Here is a 23,743-nt window from a genome sequence, read left to right as displayed (position 1 = left end):
CTTAGAGGAGTTGGGGCAAGTGTCCTTGATGTCTGACTAGTTCGTTATAAGTTCCAATAGGAGCAAGATGTGAGTGGTACAGGTAGAAGATTTCATGCCCAAATAAGATTTTTTTTTTTTAATGGAATGCCTACAATAAACTTCCATGCTTCAAAGAATCTAGATGAGTGATATGTGGAAGGAAGACTTTCCCCCCATTTATGCAGCATTAGCTAAAGTCAGATACATATCTCACTTTTATCAAAGTAGCTAAATTATATAGCTACATTTAGACAATTTACTTAGGGAGACAGGAAATTCCATCTACCATCACCTTCCATAACATTAGTAATGACATATGACTGTTATCTTCCAATTAATGAGAATCAGAGCATTATAAGCCTTTGACACTTCCATTCCAGAAATATAGTTCCTCTTAAGTTGGCCCTCAGTGAATATGCAGTTTGAATTACCCATAGACTGCTAACTTTTCATCCTACCCACAGCAGATGAATGGGAAGAAGAGACTGCTCAGCTTTAGGTAGAAGAAAGAAGAGTACTTTTCTTTCTCTACCCTCTGATGAATTAGTATGCCAGTGTGAGTAAACATGTATCAGAGACTGTTTGTTGCCTATCCTAACATCTGTTCTCTCTTCCATCTTAATAAAAGAATGTGATATTTAGGTAGGTATATTGACTCCAAGATAAACGGGTATATTTTCATAAATGTTTGTAGCTATATATGGTCTAACAATTAGTTTTTAGTCAACAAGCAAAGCATTTTTGAGACTTCTAGGAAGTTTCCTTAAAGGTGAGAGAATGTGCCTTTATTTTCCCCCCTTTCTTCATTCTGTTGCCTGGAACTCACATGTGGTGGCTGGGGCTGCAGCAAATGTTTTAGGCCATAAGGACTAGAAGGAGGAAAACTTGGAGTCTGAGTCCTCGATATAGGTCAGATCTGGCTGACATCTTTCCAGTCTTCTTTTACATGAGAGCTAATTCATCTTGTTTAAGCCACTGTGTCTGTGTTATACGTAGCCAAATTGAATGCTAACAGTTATACTGTAAACAAGGAAAGAGTGGGTGGATTGAGTTCTTGGCACCTAGTGTCTGACATTTCCTTGGAGCACATTTTTTTCCCCTACTGGGCAACACACCAATTCTATATGAGGCAGACACTCCTCAGACTGGGGTCAAAGTGACAAATGGCAGGGTTTGTTTGATTGGATTCTGTACAAGGGTCCATAGGGATCTGGGCTTTCCATACTAGTCCAGAGGCATGGTCTTGTTACCACTAAAAGAATGCACAAAGAGGGGAAGTACACTTTGGGCATTTCACAGTCCTTGCTCTAGGTTCGCTAGTGCCTTAAAAAAAGATTCTCCTCTTTTAAAATTCAGTTAGGGTGCCTAGTGTGCTAGATCTGGTTTGTACTAGATTATGGGAGTTGATTGTGGTCTCTTCCCACCTCAGTGCTCAGTGATGACATGTCAGTAGTTTGAAATTCACCTTGATGGGAGTACATACTATGGAAATTGGCAAATGCTAAAAATCTGTTGTCATTTGTCACTGGTTTTAAAAGAGATCCTGCCTACTAGTAGATCACTGGCTAATAATAGACTATTATTTCTAAAAAATCTTCCTCTTTCTCATTGAACTATCAAAAGTCTGGGACATAATAATTATATAGATATGAGTTTTCTGAGCTACAAATGCTTTTCCTGACATTTTATCATTTGAGCATTTCAACAACAGCTGGGGCAAGTCTTATTATCCCCCTTGCACACGAAGGGGCTGAAATTTATATATATATATATATATATATATATATATATATATATATATGAATGAGGAGTGAAATGGGGGTCAAAAGTCAATGTTACTATTTCTGAGTCCTGATAATTAGAGTAGAATTAATTGATTTTCCCTGGGAACACAGGATGGTAAAGATTAGGAGAATCCAGTTCCAAAACAAAAGAAGAGAGTGATTTTTTTTTCATCTTCAATGTGACTTTTTTTTTCTAAAGCAGGCCACTTAAAAGATAGTATACAAGGAATAAATTTGAGAGCTTAGAAAATAGTACAGTACTATTCTGTAATTTCTAGCACAGAACTGCATTATTTTTAAGCATTGTAGGAACCAGTTTGCTACTGAGGAAACACTAGGAGTTTTGGAATGAAATGCCTGGTGCCAAATTTGGCATTCTTGTTTTACTGCTGTATGAATTAAGGCAAATCACTTCACCTCTGTGTGCATTAGGTTTTCACCATAAAATGGGTATAATAATGACCTCTCAGGGTTATTACGAGGATTAAATAAGATAAATGTGTAAGGAACGTAACAAAAAAAATACTTATGCAAAGTCATGTACCTTTGGCTTTTAGACCTTGAGTCCTAATCATAAAGTATTTCCTGAGCTGCAATTAATACCAACATTTTTTTTCTCAGAATAAGTCAAAGTGTCTCTAACCTAAAGCTCTCTATATTATAAATGCTCTGAAGAGTCTTCTGGTATTCAAAGCCAGGACCAGTATTACAGGTTTGGGAGGGGAACAGAATCCAGAGGAGAATTTCCTTAGAAAAGACCATCAGTTTTTAATTTTGCTCTCTGTTTGTAGTACATTCCATGCTGGCTTCTGAGACAAAACCAAATTTGGCAGTGGCAGGCAATCATAGAATTTTCATGTAATTCAATAATTTATCACAAAGAATATTCATTTATAAACAATGACTTGTTTTGGAATGATAGCAGCTGTCAGTTTGGAGGCCTAGCTTCTCCCCACTGGGACAGGAGTCTGGCTTTCCCCTTTGTTAAATCATGCAGGGTCGCTGGGTTTGGAATCTGAGGCTGAATGCACTTTACAATGTGTTTATGTTTTGGTATGTGCATTATTTCATTTTTTACTTTGTGGTCATGAAATCCATGTTGCCAGATGCTGAAAGTGCCTCTGTTTGTGGAGAGGAAATAATCAAGCTCTGAGCTTCAACTGCACCTGAAAACACTTGGACCAAGAAGTGCAAGCGTAACCCTCTACCATGACAGACACAGACGTCCTGGTGCTTCTCTGTGTCATCACTTAGATTTGCCTAACCAAGAAAGAATCCTGGATCCTTTGCTTTTGGAAAATCTATTGCCAGAATGATTTGTATATCTGAAAGTTATGATTATTTCTGTCCAGTGTCTTGAGAAATTCAGTGTTTTGAGTTCCAGAGAAGATCTGCCTGCTTGCTGGGAAGACAGCATCCAGTGTCCTGTGAAACCACTTGGTACCTTGTACCACTTCTTTACAACTTCCATTTTACCAAGAGCCAACGGTCTCTGGCTCCTCTTAGAGTTCTCCAGGCTTTCATGAGAGTTTGGAGAGCTATTGAGTAAATAAAAAGGAGAACTTGCCCAAGTCATGAGTATCCTTCATATTCAGCGTCCATTTCCACCTTCTGTGATCGCACATCTACTCACAGGTTAGCCTTTACAGTTCAGCCTGGTTCACTCTCAGTGGCCACTTGATAACTGTAGCTAATTAGAGGTCCTATGACATGGTCCACTGAATTGATTGGAGGTCAAATAGTGTCCTGCTCCTCTCACCCCACCAAATATGTTGAATTCCTTACTATCAGGGCCTGTGAATGTGACCTTATTTGGAAATAGGATCTTTGAATATGAAATTAAGCTAAGGTGAGGTCATTAGGGTGGGCCCTAATCCAGCATGACCAGTGTCATCATTAAGAAGAGGGAAAATTTGACACAGCACACAAGGAGAACACCATTAATGGTAGAAGCAGAGACTGGAGTGATACACTTGCAAGAAATGCCATGCATTGATAGCCACCTTGAGAAGTGAGAAAGAAACAAGAAAAACTTTTCCTCCACAGGTTTCTAAGAGAGGCTTTGATCCTGTAGATACCTTGATTTCCAACTTAGCATCTAGAATATGAGGCAATACATTCTGTTGTTTTCAGGCACCCCACTTCTGGTACCAAAACCTGTATTAATTTCCTAGGGCTATGGTAACAAAGTGCCACAAACTGGGTGTCTTGAGTTTTTCTGAGGTGGAACTGTATCTTAGGGATCAGAAAGCCCAAGAGAATTCTGTAGATCATGTTCTTCCATCCTTTAAACACATCTCCCTCTGTCTGCTCTTTTCCCCTTAGCATCTCATGATGCTCTTTCTTACTCTCTGCGGCTGGCACTCTGAGAGGGACATTTCCACTCTAGGCTAAGGTGCTCTGACTCCTAGCTTCCTGTCTCCACCAAGGGCTCCTAGCCCTGTGTCTGATTTCATCACACACTGGCTCCCTGCCAATGAGTAGCAATCACTAATAGGAAAAATAAAATTCCTAGTGGGTTGACTTCTCTGCTATTCCTTCCAAGGGTTGCTCTACCTTAAAACAAATATCTTCTTAGGAATTTTCTTAGGAAGTATAAATAGAGTCTCTAAAACTCTGTGATAGGACAGAGGGGAGGAGATTATTGGGAGGTGCTGAAGATCCTTTTTGATACAGACTTAGTCCTAGGTTTTTGTTTCTATTTTATAAATAAGAAGATAAGTCAGGGAAGAAAAAGCCACTTACCCAAATTCTCTCTCTTATTAGTAATGCTGCTTTTGCCAAAACAGAGTTTTGAATTTTATAGGAAGGGCTCTCCCTTGCAGTCTTGAAATCATATGTGGCTTCTAGTAAGCACACCCTCTTAAGGGGTTGTTCTTTGTTAACAGAATAGACCTTATACTTGTGAATGTTCACCTTTCCTTCAAGGAGCTTCACATAAGTTGAAAATTTGGGTGACACTAAGCCAGCTCCTCGCATCATTTCCTTCCCCTTGGTTGGAGAGCACTGGGCCACCTTCATTTGGTCGGCCTGTGTGCAATGAATGGTCCGTGAGAACTTCATGGCACAGTGAGGCATGTGGTAAATTTCCACTCCTGTTTCTCCTTAAATATAAACTTCCAGCTGTATTTTCCCCTCCTCAAGTTTTGACTTAATTTAAAAATGTTGGATTGAAGTAAGTAATCAAGACACTTTAAAATGAGGATAGGGAGAGTGGGGGTGGAGAGAGAGAGAGAGAGAGAGAGAGAGAGAGAGAGAAGAGAGGGTGGGAGGGGAGATAAAGAATATCTGGAAGCCTGAAGAATGTGGCACATTTGAAAACTGATAAGCTGCTGTAGTGTTACCAGACCTCATGGTTTATAACAGTCTCACCACATTTATGGTTAAAGACATATGCAACATTTGGGTCTGTGTTTGTGGCTCAGTAGTAGAGTGCTCACCTAGCATGCATGAGGCACTGGGTTTGATCCTTAGCACCCACATAAAAATAAACTAAAGATATTGTATCCACTTAAAACTAAAAAAATAAATATATGTATTTTAAAAAGATCTTTGTACTTCTTATACAGGCATAGCACTCTCACATTCCAGGGTAGACTAGGGACACAGCACTTGGGACTTGAACCTGGGGCCACTGAACCTTTGCCTGCACCAAGTTCCACATGTGGGGACACAGTTGGGTTGACATTACCATGAGGCACCTACTTTAAGTAGCTGCCGAGTCTAAAGCTGTAGGATATCCAGGAAACATGACAAGTTGGAATGAATTCAGAAGAAGGAATTGAGGAACTCCTGAACTCGGATCACACTGAAGGAAGAGTCAGATGAACCACCATTTACAGATGTTCTTTGCACTTACGGATGCCCCCTTTGCATCTTGTGCTCAGCTTGACATGTATTGTCTCATTTAATACATGAGAACAACTCTGAGATGTTTTCTATTATTAGCTTCTTCATTTTTTTTAATAGATGAAGGAATTGAGTTTTAGAACTTAGCACAGTGCCTGGCCCATAGCTTACCTTTAATAAATACATGTTGACTATATGACAGAGGTAAAACATGTGCTTCAGTTCACATAGTAGTTGATTGAGGCCACACTAATACATATACACTTTGTGTACTGCTTTCAATTATGCAAACCAATATACTCCAAATATATTAAAATGGCAAAACTGGAGCTAGACTTGCCTAGGTGTAAGCCAGGAATCCAAAAATAGTAGTACTGAAATACTGATTTTTGGCAGAGTAGAAGAAAGAGGTTTTGAGTTGACTGAGGTTAGAGATTAGGACCATCCAGGTATGGATGTGAAGAGGCAGGAAATCTCCCTGGGGCAGCCTTGAACCTCTAATAGGAGCCCTAGGGTGTGGATGAGGTATGCTGGTGGGAGGGTGGGGGTGTTCTGGGACCTTCAGGGTAGAACATAAGGAATGAATTAGCTGAGTAAGGGCGACTCTGGACCAGCCAATGTCAATGGATCAGTGATAACAATCTTGGTTTCTTTCTTCTTTTGCTTGGAGGAAACTGCTATGGGCTACATGTTAATGGATAATTCTTCCATCCTAGATCCTATTTTAGAATTACAAGGGCAGTCAGGGCAACAGAAGTCTGAATCCAAGGGGATTATATCACATCAGTCAATCTGAAGATGACCACTTCAGAGTTTGGAAACAGTTTGTGTCATCATAAGCAAACATGGCCCTCCAAAAAGCATCTGCTGCTTGAGTTGATGGAAAAAATATCGTGAGAAGGAAAATGTGAGCCATGTGCCTATGCCCTGCCCAGTGGCCTTCCCCATCTGGGGAATGGCCTGCTCTTTGAAAGAGTAGAAGTGAGGAGTTTGCATGCAGAGCCTGAGTGCTATGTGCCATGGGAATGTGCAGTTGGCCACTTCTCCAGGCAGGGAGCTTAGGTTCAGAGAGCTTGCAGTCTGGTGGATGCTTCCTGGTGTAAGTTCTGTCCATTGATAAGAAATGAACCCCCGAACCATAGTACCTTTCAGCTGTGGTCGCATAGATCAATAAAGCTCTCTGATCTTCCACAATCCAAACAGGTAATGGAGTGGAGCTTCACAATGAATTCTTTCTTATTCATTGCTTACAACAGTGTATCATATAAAAAGACAAAAGAAACCTACCAGATCTTTCTATTAGATAGCATTGACTGCCTATCCAGCATTCATTCTCTTCTTCCTTCACAATGATATTTCAGTTTTCTTGGTATGATTTAGGGGAAGTTGCCCAATTTCTTGTTTCAGAGGTGGGACTTAATTAATCCAAGCTAACCATGGAAATCTAGTCTTTGTGTCAGTGGATGTTTCAGGAATGGGCATCTGGCCTGATTGTGGTGGAGGAGAGGGTTGCTGAAGACCTCGGGACTAGTTCTTCCTTGTCTTTAAGAGAAAAGGTCTGAAGTCAGTGTCTCCTTTCAAGGAATGGGAATAAGGAAGAGTGATTCCCTACCTTTGGCTGCTGGCTGCCACCTTATGGCCAGAGGGGGATTCAGATTCAGGATGCAACAAACAAATGAAAGACACCAGAGATTCACAGAGAAATGGAGCTCGGAATGAACCAGGAACAGAGTCCATTGCCCTCTGGATTTGCAGCTACTTGGCCAATACAAATCCTTGATGTTTTAGGTAGTTTGAGTTGCATTTCTGCTCCTTGCAGTTAAAAGCTTTTGGACTGATAAATCCTAAAAATGAGGGGAGGTAGAAGAGTGGAGAAAAGTGGTAGTTAGCAATTACCTGGGGAAGTGACAGATAAGGCAAACTTCACCTTGAATAGCATGGCTAGGTCATTTGGGGTTTGTATCCACCTTACCTTATATTTTTATTTATTAGTGGATATAAGTGAAAGGAAGAATGACAGGCGTCAAAGTTCTTTTGCTCAATGGATCATAGCCAAAGATTTTTCCAAGTGTAGAAGTACAGCCTCTGTGTCAAGGTCAGATGGTGGTAAGAAACAGAGGTGATGAGCACATGCTGGAAGAAGACAGAAGAAACGGCCCTGCCTGTCGGCCTGGACAGTTATGAGGCATCCCCCTCATTTGGATGTGTAATGAAGCCTCAGTCTGCAATGCAGATTTACATAGCTATCCAGAGAAGGGGGTTTTTGTTTTTGTTTTTGGGTACCAGAAATTGAAATCAGGGCACTCGGCCACTGATCCACATCCCCAGCCCTATTTTGTATTTTACTTAGAGACAGGGTCTCACTGAATTGCTTAAAATCTCACCATTGCTGAGGCTGGCTTTGAACTCACGATCCTCCTGCCTCAGGGTCCTGAGCCGCTGGGATTACAGGTGTGTGCCACCACTCCTGGCTGAGAATGGGAGTTTCAAAAATTTTAAAAATGTCCCTGCAGAGAGCTCTTCCTTATCTCTCTTGAAGATAAGTATTTTGGGTTATAAGTGGAATTTGGGGAGCATTGAACTCTCAGTTCTCCATATTGACTGTCATGTTTGATCTTTGGGTCCAGATCATGACCATAGCATGTATTTGCAAGATACTGTATGAGTATGGAGTGGGGGTGGATTTAAGAAACCCCTCAGGCTGTGGTAATGAGGTATTGTAGGTCTGAGTAATCTGAGTACATAGATTGAACATGGAGCCATGATGCTGCCTCATTAGCACTGTGCTGAGTGCCATCTGCAAAGTCTTGAGTGTTTTCCCAGATCTCTTCTCAGACACAGTTGTGGCAATGCCTCACAGAACCAGTAACTCATTTTCTACAACCAACTGACCGATCAACCATATACACGAGTGCACGTGCCCACACACACAGACACACACATATGCGGATGAAGGGAGGGAGAGGAAAAGAGAAGAGAACTACCATAATGTCGGTGCTGTCTCAGTGTGCCTTATTAAAAGATCCTGCTGTATAGAAAGGCCACTTTGGCCACTTTGGCCACTCAAACTCTTAATTATCCTTTTCTGTGAGTCTGCTTTACATAATATGAACAGTTAAAATAGAAGAATAGCAAAACGAAAGAAAAAAGAACAGTAAAATAGAATCCCTCTACATTAAAAAGTGACAAAGAGCACCTCAACTGTAACAATGATATGTACTGAGACCTGGGGTGTAGAGATCTCCAACTGTTTTCTGCTACAGTGTGCATGATGGATGATGTTCACAGGCAGAACACATTTCCACAAATGTACCCATTGGGTCTCTATCTGTGATTCTAGGAGTCATCGAGTAATACGAACCCTTTCACTCCAACCCAATAAGGCATATCAGGGAATGCAGTGGTTTAAAACAATATTATTATTATTATTATTATTATATATTATATATACTACTTCTGAAATTTATTTGTTTTTGTGGTGCTGGGGATTGAAACTCATGTTATTTAAAAAAGTGAGCCACCCATAAGCTTTTATTATTAATAACAAATCAGATATGTCACAGAATTCAGGTATGTCCCTGTACCATCACCATGGTGAGAACTGTCACTCTAACATGTACTCAGGACTCTGGTCTTTCGGGGATGCTGTTGTGGCTTATGTCACCCCATTGTCTGTGAAGTTGACAGTGCTATGCTTGGTTTGAAGTCTTTTCCTTAGGAACTCTAACATGTTAGCACAATTATCTCATGTCACTCTACACATGTAACTTTGTGTTACTTTCCCCCACCTATTTATATGTTTCAGGTCTTTATACAAAGCTATGAAGAAATGGGTTAGTCTGAGTCTATGGGAAAAGACAATTTATCATGGAAAAGTGGGCATGTAGATACAATTGATTCCACCATGTTAAACATTGTGAGAAGTGGCAGGATGCTGAACAACTAAGATTTCAATAGACTTTTTTTTTCTTTGTAAAGCTAGTTTTGAGTTTCAATTCAGATTTAGATAGCTCTATATGTTTCTTGAGTAATGGGCAGGGCAAAGTAGTTACCATTTGGCATGGCAACTCTTATCTGGGCTACCAGGGCAGATTTAGGTGGCCCAGAGGTGTATGTGGGTTCCAATTTGGGGAGGCTCTGCATGGCCTTGCATTATGCCAATGTCTACCACACTGCAGTGGCAGTGATTACTTTCCTCCCTTGTTCACACTGTGAGTAAACCTGCCCTTGTGGTTGCCAACATACTTCGCCCTGAATGGGAATACAGTGCTAGGAGAGCTTCCAGAACTTGAGTTCTTCCCCCTGTTTCTGAGCACTCTTGCCTTTCATTTTTCTGCTTTGGGTCGACAGGCAGATAAAACTCAGCACAGGCAAGTCTTAGAAGGAATTCAGTCCAGTCCCACACTGTCAAAGGGAATCAGGTGGTTGGACTAAAGAGAAATGGAGCTCACCTCCAGTCTGAATTAATGCCAGAAGACATGTTTAATCACAGACAATTATACACACACACACACACACACACACTCACACACCATAGTAATAACAGCTCAATTAAGTCAGCACTGTGAATGGATGCAGACATTTTGCCAAGCCCATTGTGGACTGAAGCACTAGGGATTTGGAATTTGGAGCTTCTTCCTCCTTGAACCCTTGCTCCAACTATTCCCCTCTAGTCCAGGGAGTGGAGCATGTCATCTCTGGGCTAAGCAAGACTACCTGATATTCAGGACAGAAGGGTTCAACATGTCACACCAAAGCAGGACATGTCATCCCTGACAAAAGGAAATTTTATGAGTTGAGTGTAAATGAATCAGAAACAGATGGATGATATTTTTGTTAAAATACACATGGGCTTTAAAATGAAGGGGGTGACAAGGGGTTGCAGACAAAGGTTTGGCAAAAATGCCTTGGGCTCTGCCAGATCCTACAGAACTCTTTGTTGAACCCAGAATATGGCCCAGGTCAATGTTCCATCATTAATGGATAACATGACCACACACAAGCCCTGGAACAAAAATAATTCTAATAAATATGGGTACTCATCAGCAAAGTTTTCAGTTTGTGACAAGAATGAAATGTTATGTCATGGAATGGCACGACATGCATCCCACATGCCAGCACTTGACTTGAACGTGGGATATTGGAAGGTTGGAGGTATTCTCTGCACCTTGTCCCTCTCCTAGGGTCTGGGTGCCCTGAATTCTAATTTGTTCTTTTCTTTTTGCCACATCTCTTTACTAATTGAAAACTGACAGCAAAAATAACCCCCAACCACAAATATCTACAAGAAAATGAAGACATTCAGACATACTGAAATACTTTGAGTTTTATGAGCTCTAATAAGGTTAATCAAGGCTCTGGAAAGAATTTCATTTCACGGTGGACTCAACAAAACAATGAGCTGGTGACGTGCAGTGATTGGCTGGAGAGGGAGGCCTGGGGGCCTGATGAACTGCTGCTGGTCAATTTGGGTGAGCCTCTGCCTCAACCGTTTCCATATTGACTCAATCCTGGTGGAACCTGGGCACTGTCTATTGGTTGGCCTGTAGGCTGCTGTCAATCTCCCAGCTCTGCAAGTACCAAATGATCCTCCACTGACATTCTCAAAGCTGAGTTATTCCTCAGTGAATTTGTTTTCTGAAGAGTTTACTCTGTGGTGGAGAATGCTTCCCCACCTCATTTCTTTAAGTCAGTATTATACAATCCCAACTGGGGTATGGTGGTAGTGGTGGCAGGCAACAAACAGGAGGGCGGGGGTGGACACCCAGCAGGAATTACAAAGGAGAAAGTGACAAAGGGGTGGATCTGGGCAGTATTAATGCTGGTGTCATCCCAGCAGGATGAAGACCAGTAGAGTCTCTTTCTGCTCCTTATTCCCTAGTAGTCTATTGGATCTATTCTTCCTCACCTCCAAATGGGCTCGTAGGGAATAAGCAAGGCTTATTCGGCCAATGGATTTTGCATCCTGAAGGCTTCTCTTCTCAGGGGAAAGACATCATAAACTCTTTAGGCATGAGGACTGTGTGCAATCTGGTTTTATAATCTTAGCGTCAGCATTTTATGGGTTCACCACAAATAATGGGTTCATATGCTCATGCTCCTGTGGGTCGGTAGACCCCACACAACGGTGTTCCAAAAGGCAGCTCTTCCTTATACACTCACCCACAGAAGTGTGAGAACTTGAAACATCACAGGTTGACTGTGCCATCTCTTCATTTAATATGTCCCATTCCCTCTGTTCTGGGAGTGGGGTGGGGTGGGAAACATGTTCCATATTTTCCCACTAATGTAGCTTAAGTGCTAATGGATCTCTTAGCTGTGTCTCCCAGATAGCTTACCTCCATTACATAAAGCCCTAATTCAAGAAGTGACTCCAAGTGGTGGGACCTCCAGGCACCAGCTGAGGCCCTGGGGCTGGAGACACCTTCCAAGGCTCTTATTCAGTACAGAAAGAGTATGGGAACATCAGAAGAGCATGTGGTCAGAAAGATCTGGGCTTGTTCCTGGCTCCTCTTCTTCCTATGTGTGGAATAGAAAGCAATTTACATAACCTCTCAGAGTCCACTGGAAATGCCCATCCTTGGGGTTATTGCAAAGATTAAATGAAATGATGTATATAAGTCTAGCACAGTGCCAGGCACATCATAAATCTAAGTTCCTTTCTTTTCTTCTAGTTATTCCTTTGCTACTATAGCAATCTAGTCTTAAAGCCTACTCTTGTCAGGCACTGTGAGTATACTTTGAAGATGTGGACGGCTCTGTGTAAGAATTGTTCCCCCCTTGCTGTAGAAGCCTGGGACTCTCCACTTCTTAAACACACCCAAGCTTACCTGAGTAATCTCTTGCCAACCAGGTGCTCTTTGGCGGCTGGGGGCGAAGGTGGTCTCCTTGCTGATGCAGCATATTGTGGTGAGTCCTCATCTGCATGCTGCTAGGGTCTTGCTGACTCTCCCCACCAGCAGGGAGAGGCTTTGGGGGCACATCACAGGGATCGCTGGCTTCCTGCACTCACAGCCTCGGGTCCAGCACCCTGAGCTTCCTTTTCCCAAGACACAGAGCCCCAGGGTTTCTGCCTCCACAGCAGAAGAGGGTGGAGCAGGCCCTGTGAGGCGCACTCAGAGCCCATCCAGTCTCCTGGGGTGTGAATCTCCGTTGACCAGCTCGCTGCTGCACTAATAAATATCAAACCCTTCAACGGGAAAATAAATTATCCCCAACTGCTAGGCAAAACAGGCTTGATAAATTGTCGCTTTAGCCAACAGTGTTTAAAGTAAAATCAGTAAAGTGTGAGTAATGATGGCCAAGTCAAAAGTCCTGTATTAAACACAATGGTCTGAGAAGAGAGGGGGACAGCCTGCAGAGAGAAGCGAATGCAAGTTGAACACTAAAGCAACTCTTGCTGAGAGAGAGAGAGAGAGAGAGAGAGAGAGAGAGAGAGAGAGAAAGGAAAGGACGGACTTAGGATTTATTATCCTATTAGTTTTTTCTGTAGGAGCAGCTCTCAGGGTGATCTGGGCATAAAGTCAAAATCTCCATTTACCAGAGATGTTTAGAAAACATGTTCTTAAAAGTGGAAACTACCAAGTATTTGACTGGACAACATAAATATGGTTGAATTCTTTCAGTATAGTGGGGAATCTTGAAAGAGCTACAGTTCTTAAAGGAGCTGTCTGGGAAGGATTTCTGGGTGAGGAAAATTTAGAGAATTTTTCCTTAAGGGGGAAAATAAGGCAAAGTGATTGGTTACTGATGTGATCTTGTGTACTTCCATGTTTATGTACCATACTGTATAATGCACAGTCAAACCTCACTAATTCCAATTGAATTATAAAAGAATCAGAACGATGAGAAATTGAGGAAAATGTATTAAATGTTGGCTTTCAAGTTCTAGAATCATAATTATAACCACAGACAATACATACTATTGAACTCTCACTAGATTTTGGGCCCTTTGTGGAATGTTTTATATGAAGTAAGCAGTAAATAACTTTTCTAGGATCACATAGGTACAAATATTGTAGTAGTCAGGATTTAAACTCAGATCAGGCTATTTCCAAATCTGTATTCTTAACCATTAGGATATAACCCCTGTGATCAATTTAGAAATGTATTTCATTATAAGTTACAATCCTCTCACATAGGATTACTCAACATAAACTATTATGAAAAATGGGCAACCTACGGGTTCGTGTTTTATGTCAGAAATTTCATTAGTGATATTAATAATGATCATATTAATATTCATCAGCAAATGTTCAAATAGCTAAGGTGTTAGATGCTTAAAGTGGTCTATTTTCAAGGATATAATGTCCTTGTACCCTCATTTCATTTATATATATATGTATGTGTGTGTATACACACACACACACACACACACACACACACACATATATATAACTCTAATTTGTTAAGGATTTGAGGCAGCTTAGTACATAAATGCATTATAAAACAGCATTTATTCCTCCTGGGATCTGAAGTCAGTTCCTCCACCCTTGCTCTTGAATTCATCCACTTCAGCTTTCTCAAAGGGGACTCACATCAATAGATCATCTCACATTTCTTCTTCATATTTATCTTTTTTCCTCTGTAGTGGTCAACTGTGAACTTTTTCATTTCCTCAATATCCCTTTATTTTAAAAATGTTTTCTCACCTACTCCATATAAATTATGTGGGGCTGCCAATCAAATCCTGTGGCCTTCTCTGCTGCAAGAGTGGACATGTAGTATAGGGTAGCCAATCAGAATATCCTTTACCTTTTTTAAAAAATATTTTTTAAAGTTATATATGGACACAATATCTTTATTTTGTTTATTTTTATATGGTGCTGAGGGTCAAACCCAGTGCTTCACATGTGCAAGGCAAGCGCTCTGCTACTCAGCCAGAACCCCAGCACCTATCCTTTATCTTTTGACGCCATGGATAGTATTTCCAGTGTACCATAGGTTCCAGGCATCACCAGAGTCTCTTTTAACAGAGATTTGTATAAATGCCAGGAGAGGGACAGAGAGGCAGGCACGCGTGCGCGCACACGCACACACACACACACACACACACAATCTCTTTCTTTTAAACTCTGAAAGTTCTCAAACTGTATAGGATCAAAGCTAAATGTATGTGTAAATGTACGTGATAGATCCTAATAATGGGAAATAAGGACTGAGAGATTAATAAAGGGAATCTGGGAAACACTTTTTGAACAATCTTCTCAATGCCTTAAATTTGATGAACTTTTCTGATGATGATAATTGATAAATTATTAGGTGTTATGCCAGATTATTATACCTAAATACTAATGGAATTCTCAAAGTCTTCATTTCCATGAAGTCAGATTTACTTTCCTAAATTCTATTTCTTTGGGGGCCAGAGCAAACCAGTTTGGGGTACTGACTTCTAAACAAGTTCAGGTCTTGGTTGCAAGAGCATTAATTAGGGATAGACATATTACTCATGCTCTTGGTTGCTAAATTTAGCAGAAATGCATTTGTGGAAAGATGTTTGGTAGCTTACAGAGCTGTTAGAAAACTAGGACCCCCAAGAGTAGACAATTGGCTAGGGTCAAGGAAAACTTGTTCACAGAAAATAGCCAATGCTTCCCTCAAGGACTGGGTATCACCAGCAGCACTGTAATTAGGTCTTTGCTGCCTATGCCACTTCTCTGTGGTTGGATAGACATTCTCTAATTATCTTTGCTTTATTTGTCAACTCTTGTCAAAATCAAAGTCTTTGAGGGCAGCATCCTGTTTGTTTCAGTTGTAGTCACACATTCTGTCACACATTGATTCCTGTTAAGTACTTTCATGTTTATGTTCATGAGGAATATTGATATGTAGCTTTTTTTCTTATAAATATTTTTATCCATTTCTATTTTCTGAAAACTTCATGTATAATTGGTATTATTTCTTCCAAATGCAAATAGAACTTAGAGTGAAACTCTCTGGAACTGGATGTATCTTTTGGAAAGCTTTGAATTAATAAATTCAATCATTTAAAAGATAGAGGACCATTCATATTTTCTATTTCTTTTTGTATCAGTTTTGATAATCAATATCTTTTAAGAAATTTACCTATTTTGCCTTTCGCACTGGTGCACTCCTGTTATCCCAGTGGCTCAGGAGGCTGAGGCAGGAGGATCACAAGTTCACAGCTAGCCTTAGCAAAAAATCAAGGTTCTAAGCAACTCAGTGAGACCCTGCACTGTAAATAAAATACAAAATAGGGCTGGACATATGGTTAAGTATCCCTGAGTTCAATCCCTGGTACCCCTACCCCCCTAAAAATATAAATTTGCCTATTTTATCCAAATTGCCCAGTTAATAAAGTTCACACTATTTAATTTTTTTAATTAAAAAATTTTTTATAAATAGTTGATCATACATTGATTACCTGCAAAGAGGCTATATTCATAAAGTACCATTTATGCCTCTTCCTCTTCCTTTTTAAAAAAATTGTTCTAATTACTTACATATGACAACAGAATGCATTTCAATTCATTGTACACAAATGGAGGAAAACTTTCCATTTCTCTGGTTGTACATGATGTAGAGTTGCACCATTTGTGTAATCATACATGTACCTAGGATAGTGATACCTGTCTCATTCCACTATCTTTCCTACCCCCATGCTCCCTCCCCTCTTCTCCTTCCCCTTTGCCCAATCCAAAGTTCCTTCATCCCCGCCAGCTCCCCACCCCCCAAGCCCATTATGGATCAGCATCTACTTATCAGAGAAAAGATTTGGCCTTCAATTTTTGGGGATTGTCTTATTTCACTTAGCATGATATTCTCCAACTCCATCCATTTACCTGCAAATGCCATAATTTTATTCTCTTTTAATGCTGAGTAATATTCCATTGTGTATATATAGCATAGTTTCTTTATTCATTCATCTATTGAAGGGCATCTAGGTTGGTTCCACAGTTTAGCTATTGTGAATTGAGCTGCCCTAAAAATTGATGTGGCTGGGTCACTATACTATGCTGATTTTAAGTCCTTTAGTTATAGACTGAGGAGTGGGATAGCTGGGTTAAATGGTGGTTCCATTCCAAGTATTCCAAGGAATCCTCCATACTGCTTTCTAGAATGGTTGCACCAATTTGCAGTCCCACAAGTCATGTATGAGTGTATTTCTTCCCTACATCCTCACCAACACTTTACAATACTTCTTTATTATTTTTTTAATATCTGTGTGATCTCTTGTGATGACCCTCATTTCCTGGTCACTATGTCTAGATGTTTATCATTATTAATCTTTCAAAAAACTATCTTTTGGCATTGTTGAATTTCTGCATTGTTTTTCTTTTCACTTCACTATTTCTGTTCGTAATTTTGCTTATTCTAGGGTTTGTTCATTTCTATTTTCATCATTTAGTTTATATCATAGACTTGAAGCCCTTTCTTCTTTTCTAGTATAAGTATTAACTGATACACATTTTCCTCCAGGGACTTCCTTGGTTCATTCCATAAAATTTGATGTGTTTTCTTTCTTTCTTTCTTTTTTTCAAATTTTAGAGCAGTGGCTTCCAACTTGTGAGTTACTATGTGGGATGATTGTAAGAATTCTAGGAAATCCTATGTGTAAAAATATTTTATAGGTTGGACACACCATAGGCCATGAATTCTCAATTCTCATATATGTAGATTAATACATCATTTATCAAGTGTATGTTTTTGTTTTTAATTAACATAGTGCTAACTCATTTTAGTTTTTTGTCCCCATTGTCATTATTCTGCTTAATCTTATGTAACTAAGATTTTTTTTTGCATTTTTTTATTATTAGTTGTTCAAAACATTACAAAGCTCTTGACGTATCATATTTCATACATTTGATTCAAGTGGGTTATGAACTCCCATTTTTACCCTGTATACAGATTGCAGAATCACATTGGTTACACATCCACGTTTTTACATACTGCCATGCTAGTGTCTGTTGTGTTCTGTTGCCTTTCCTATCCTCTACTATCCCCCCTCCCCTCCCCTCCCCTCCTATCTTCTCTCTCTACCCCATCTACTGTAATTCATTTCTCTCCCTTGTTTTTTTTCCCTTTCCCCTCACTTACTCTTACATGTAATTTTGTATAACAATGAGGGTCTCCTTCCATTTCCATGCAATTTCCCTTCTCTCTCCCTTTCCCTCCCACCTCTCGACCCTGTTTAATGTTAATCTTCTTCTCATGCCCTTACTCCCTGCTCTGTTCTTAGTTGCCCTCCTTATATCAAAGAAGACATTTGGCATTTGTTTTTTAGGGATTGGCTAGCTTCACTTAGCATAATCTGCTCTAATGCCATCCATTTCCCTGCAAATGCCATGATTTTGTCATTTTTTAGTGCAGAGTAATACTCCATTGTGTATAAATGCCACTTTTTTTTTTTATCCATTCATCTATTGAAGGGCATCTAGATTGGTTCCACAGTCTAGCTATTGTGAGTTGTGCTGCTATGAATATCGATGTAGCAGTATCCCTATAGTACACTCTTTTAAGGTCTTTAGGGAATAGTCCGAGAAGGGCAATAGCTGGGTCAAATGGTGGTTCCATTCCCAGCTTTCCCAGGAATCTCCATACTGCTTTCCAAATTGGCCGCACCAATTTGCAGTCCCACCAGCAATGTACAAGAGTACCCTTTTCCCCACATCCTCGCCAGCACTTGTTGTTGTTTGACTTCATAATGGCTGCCAATCTTACTGGAGTGAGATGGTATCTTAGGGTGGTTTCGATTTGCATTTCTCTGACTGCTAGAGATGGTGAGCATTTTTTCATGTACACTTGTTGATTGACTGTATGTCCTCCTCTGAGGTGTCTGTTCAGGTCCTTGGCCCATTTATTGATTGGGTTATTTGTTTTCTTATTGTTTAATTTTTTGAGTTCTTTGTATACTCTGGATATTAGGGCTCTATCTGAAGTGTGAGGAGTAAAAATTTGTTCCCAGGGTGTAGGCTCCCTATTTACCTCTCTTATTGTTTCTCTTGCTGAGAAAAAACTTTTTAGTTTGAGTAAGTCCCATTTGTTGATTCTTGTTATTAACTCTTGTGCTATGGGTGTCCTATTAAGGAATTTGGAGCCTGACCCTACAATATGTAGATTGGAGCCAAATTTTTCTTCTATCAGGTGCAGAGACTCTGATTTGATATCAAGCTCCTTGATCCATTTTGAGTTAACTTTCGTGCATGGCGAGAGAAAGGGATTCAGTTTCATTTTGTTGCATATGGATTTCCAGTTTTCCCAGCACCCTTTGTTGAAGATGGTATCCTTCCTCCATTGCATGCTTTTAGCCCGTTTGTCAAATGTAAGATAGTTGTAATTTTGTGGATTGGTCTCTGTGTCCTTTATTCTGTACCATTGGTCCACCCTCCTGTTTTGGTACCAGTACCATGCTGTTTTTGTTACTATTGTTCTGTAGTATAGGTTGAAGTCTGGTATTGCTATACTGCCTGATTCACTCTTCCTGCTTAGAATTGCTTTTGCTATTCGGGGTCTTTTATTTTTCCATATGAATTTCATGATTGCTTTATCTATTTCTACAAGAAATGCCGTTGGGATTTTGATTGGCATTGCATTAAACCTATAGAGAACTTTTGGTAATATTGCCATTTTGATGATGTTAGTTCTGCCTATCCATGAACAGGGTATATTTTTGCATCTTCTAAGATCTTCTTCTATTTCTCTCTTTAGGGTTCTGTAGTTTTCATTGTATAAATCAATTTGATGTGTTTTCATTTCCATCCATTTCAAAATATTTTTTCTTCTTGTGCTTTCTTCCTGAAGCCATCATGTTTTAGAAGTATGTATAAAAGTTCAAGTATTGGTGAATTTTCCTATAACCTTTCTGTTATTGATTTCTAGCTTTATTCCTTTGTGGACAGAGACTATACATTACATAAATTCAGTTACTTTAAAAGTTATTGAACTTTTCTTTGTAATTCAGAATATGATCTATTTTGGTGAATATTTCTCAGGCACTCAAAAATATGCTTTAAGGTTTTTTTGAGTACAGTGTTAAATAAATAACTGTTTTGTTGAGTTGGTTGATAACGTTTTTTTATATCTTACATAACTTTACTGATTTTCTGTCCATTTTATTAATTACTTGGATAGGATTGTTGAAATTTTCAGCTATACTTAGGAATTTGTCTACTTCTACTTTTTAAAAAATATTTATTTCTTAGTTATAGGTGGACACATTTTATATTTATGTGATGCTGAGGATCGAACCCAGTGCCTCACACATACCAGGTGAGCGCTCTACCTCTGAGCCATAACCCCAGCCCCAACTTCTGCTTTTAATTCTATTAGTTTTTAATTTTTATATATATATTTTGGTGGTGCTGGGGATTGAACCCAGGGCCTTGTGCATGTGAGGCAAGCACTCTACCAACTGAGCTATATCCCCAGCCCCCTTTAATTCATGTATTTTAAGATTCTATTATTAGAATACACATTGTATATTATTGTATTTTATTATGTTATCATTGTAACTTAGCCATCTTTATCCGTTGTGATATTTCTTATATGACGTTTTACAGTTCTTTTAATTTAGTATTTGTATATCTCTTATTGCATTTTCTTCTTTTAACTTTTTGGAAATAAAGTAAAGCTATAGAGACATGATTTTATACATAGTATACAAAAAGCAAAACAAATCAAAACAACAACAAAACTTATTAGAACCAATAAACAAATACAGAAAAGTCACAAGATAAAAGATTGAAAATTCAATTGCATTTCTATATATGAGCAATCAACAATCTGAAAATGAAATTGACGATAATTTCATTCATTATAGCATCAAAGAAAATAAAATACTTCAGGATAAGTTTAACAAAAGAAGTGCATGACTTGCTGCTGAGAAAACTTAAAAAGAAAATTTAAATAGAGAGACATTTTAAGTTCATGAATTTGAAAGCTCAAAACTTCAAGTAGGCAATTCTCCTCAAACTGATCTTTGTATTCAACAGTCTCTATTAAAATCCCAGAAGACCGTTTTGCTCATTTTTTGATCTGTAAAGTCTTTATCTTCACTTTTAAAAGATATTTTCATTAAAGAAGTCTACACCAACTATTATTTTTTTCTTTTTAGTCTCTAAATATGCTGATTATTTGTCTTCTTTCTTGAATAGTTTCTAATGAGAAGTTGGCTGTGATTCTTTTTAAATTTTTAATATTTTAATTCTATTATTTCTTTTTAGTTATACATGACAGTAGTATCCATTTTCACATAATTATACAAGCATTAAATATTATTCTAATTAAGACCCACACCTTGTAGATGTACATGACAGTGAAATTAACTGTGGTGTATTCATATATGTATATAGGAAAGTTATTTCAGATTCATTCCATTGTCTTTCCTTTTGGCTATCATTCTTATCACTGTATCTCTTATTCCTCTATCCGTTTAAAAATATTCTCCTTAATTCACTTTTAATAATCTGATTATGATGTGTCTTAGTGTGGTTTGTTTCTTTTTATTGGATTTCCTTGAAATTATTAGATTTATGGGTATTTTAGTCAGTTTTTTTTTGTTGCTGTGACCAAAATATCTGATAAGAACAAATTAGAGGAGGAAAAGTTATTTGAGGCTCGTGGTTTCAGAGATCTTTGTCCATAGATGGCTGGCTTCACTGCTTTGGGCCCAAGATGAGGCAGCATATCATGGGAAAAGGAGTCTTCATTCCATCACCTGCTTCATCTTTATAACTCCACGTATTGCCTTCTCAGGGAAGCCTGCAGGAATTTTGACCCTATTACACTTTGCCTGGCCTCCCAGACTTTCCTCTGAAATCTCAGTGGGAGCTTCGATGACCCCTTAACTTGGGCATCCTGCAGTCCTGCAAAACCAGCACTGTATGGATGGAACCAAGGTCTTCTGCTAGCTTGTAGAATAGTCAGGTCCCTGCTGTGGAAACCTCTGAGTGTCTGCAGAGCTCAGCATGGTAAAACAACTTCCTAAGACCCTCTCTGTATGAGCAGAGTGCCCCCATGATCTCTTCTTAAAGAACTTTTCCCTTATATATCCCTGAGCCTGAAATGGGTGTGGGCTTTCAAATTCCTGAGATGCTCTCAAGCCAATTTTCCTATTGCCTTGTACAAAGTACTTAGCATGACTTTAGGAGCTGTAATCTCTTCAACAAGCACATCTTTTCTGTCCTCAAATTTCATGTACTTTTCTGTTCAAACTGCAAGTTTTTTAAATCCTTTATCTCTGTTACCTGCCCCTATTTGTCACAGTAAACCTGACTGAAAGCTTCCAGCAATATCCACAACACTGACTGAAAGCTGTGCTTCCTTGAAATTTATTTCCATCAGAATAATTAGTTCATATTCAGTCTCACACAAAGTATCATGTCATGGACAAAATGTAGCCAGGTTCATAACATGAGCAGCTGCTATTCTAATTCCCAACAGAGTCCTCATTTTCTTCTGAAATCTCATGAGCACTCTAGTCATGCCACTCTGGACTTTTGAACTTCCACCAAATTTCTCATTCAGCTCTGCTTGCTTCTAAAACTATTCCAGCTTGCATCTCTAAACATTTCAACATCCCCTTCATCCCGAACCAGCTCCAATATCTTCTGAGCCACATGGTCAAATAAATCATAGCAACAACCCCACTTCTGTTTTAGTTAGGTTTTGTTGTTGTTGTTGTTGTTTTGTTATTGTTGGTGTTGCTGTGATCAAAATGCCCAACAAGAAACTTAGAGGAGAAAAATTTATTTGGGGCTCACAGTTTCAGAGGCCTCAGTCCATAGATAACTGACTCCATTTCTCTGGGACCAGGATGAGGCACCACATCATGTGGGAAGGGCTCAGCAGATTAAAGCTGCTCATCTTTGATGTATGGGATGGGACCACAGAGAACTGCACCTTTCCAAGGCACCCCCTCAGTGACCCATCTCCTCCATTCATGCCCCCACCTGCCTACAGTTATCATCCAGTCGATCAATTCAAGCTAAGATGGACTAATTAGGTTACCACTCTCACAATTCAATCATTTAACCTCTGAACATTCCTGCACTAACACAGAGCTTTGGGGGAACATCTCATATCAAACCATCACACATTACTTTTACATTCTTGCCGCAGTCTGGCTGGGCACAAAATCTCGAGCCACTCACAGCCTTGTAGATTCAAACAGCAACTCTTTATTCCCGAACTGTCACCGGCACTCTACATGCACGTTCTAGGAAAAATCCACACCTCCACCAGGCTCTGCATCCCAAAATACTCTCTGAATCCCACGAGAACTCAACGGGAACTCAAGGAGCGGACGGGCGCCTGAGGCAGCAGGATACGCCCTATTCCCAGCAGGGTGCACCTTAAACCTGGACCCACCCTAGTCCAGCAGGATCCTCCCTAAACCGGGATCCACCCTGGTCCTTGAGCAAGGGTCACCTTTCTCAAACATTCATGCAATGTCACTGCAAATGACCTGGGTCCAAGGCAAGCCCATTTCCACAATGGAGAGTCCTCCCTCTAAGCAACATTGGGTAGGCTGACAAAGAAATTGCCATGTGTCATTCCTACTTGGCAATGGCTTTCAGCACATTCTGGTCATATTTTTCTTTGTTTAAAGGTCCTTATAGGTTAATGCCATGATCTCTTTAATTTCCCTATGTGTTTTGATTGGTAAATTTTTTTCTCCCTCTGGGTCATTTTCTTTTATGCTTGTGGGGCAATTTTGGTGATACAGGACATTCTGACTTTATATAGTGCTGGCTTTGTTGCATGTCTTTAATAAGGCTGTAATATATTTGGATTTGTAGTTAAGTCATCTAATGGGATTATTTTGTTTTTTTTTTTTTCAGTTGACTAGCTAACGTTATTTTTTTTTTTATTTTTTTATTTTTTTTAATTTTTATTGTGGGTTGTTCAAAACATTACAAATTTCTTGGCATATCATATTTGACACTTTGATTCAAGTGGGTTATGAACTCCCACCTTCACCCCATACACAGATTGCAGAATCACATCAGTTACACATCCATTGATTTACAAATTGCCATCCTAGTGTCTGTTGTGCTCCGCTGCCTTTCCCATCCTCCACCCTCCCCCCTCCCCACCTCTCCCCTCCCCTCCCCTCCTCTCTCTCTACC

At 39.6% G+C, this 23,743-nt stretch overlaps 1 long non-coding RNA gene and 1 other non-coding gene across 2 annotated transcripts in view; one reads left to right on the top strand and one right to left on the bottom strand.

Annotated features, from left to right (window-relative positions):
- The window catches only part of LOC125610539, a 67,421-nt gene that overhangs the window by 18,550 nt on the left and 25,128 nt on the right, over nucleotides 1-23,743 (top strand). The gene's annotated exons all lie outside the window — the stretch shown is intronic.
- Nucleotides 19,968-20,040, bottom strand: Trnav-cac. Its single transcript has one exon. It is a non-coding gene; the product is annotated as a tRNA-Val (tRNA).

The sequence above is a fragment of the Marmota marmota genome, unplaced genomic scaffold (assembly GCF_001458135.2).
Source record: "Marmota marmota marmota unplaced genomic scaffold, marMar, whole genome shotgun sequence".
Classification (NCBI taxonomy): Eukaryota; Metazoa; Chordata; class Mammalia; order Rodentia; family Sciuridae; genus Marmota; species Marmota marmota.
Note: the sequence above shows the minus strand (reverse complement) of the source record. Positions and strands in the feature narration are given on the sequence as shown.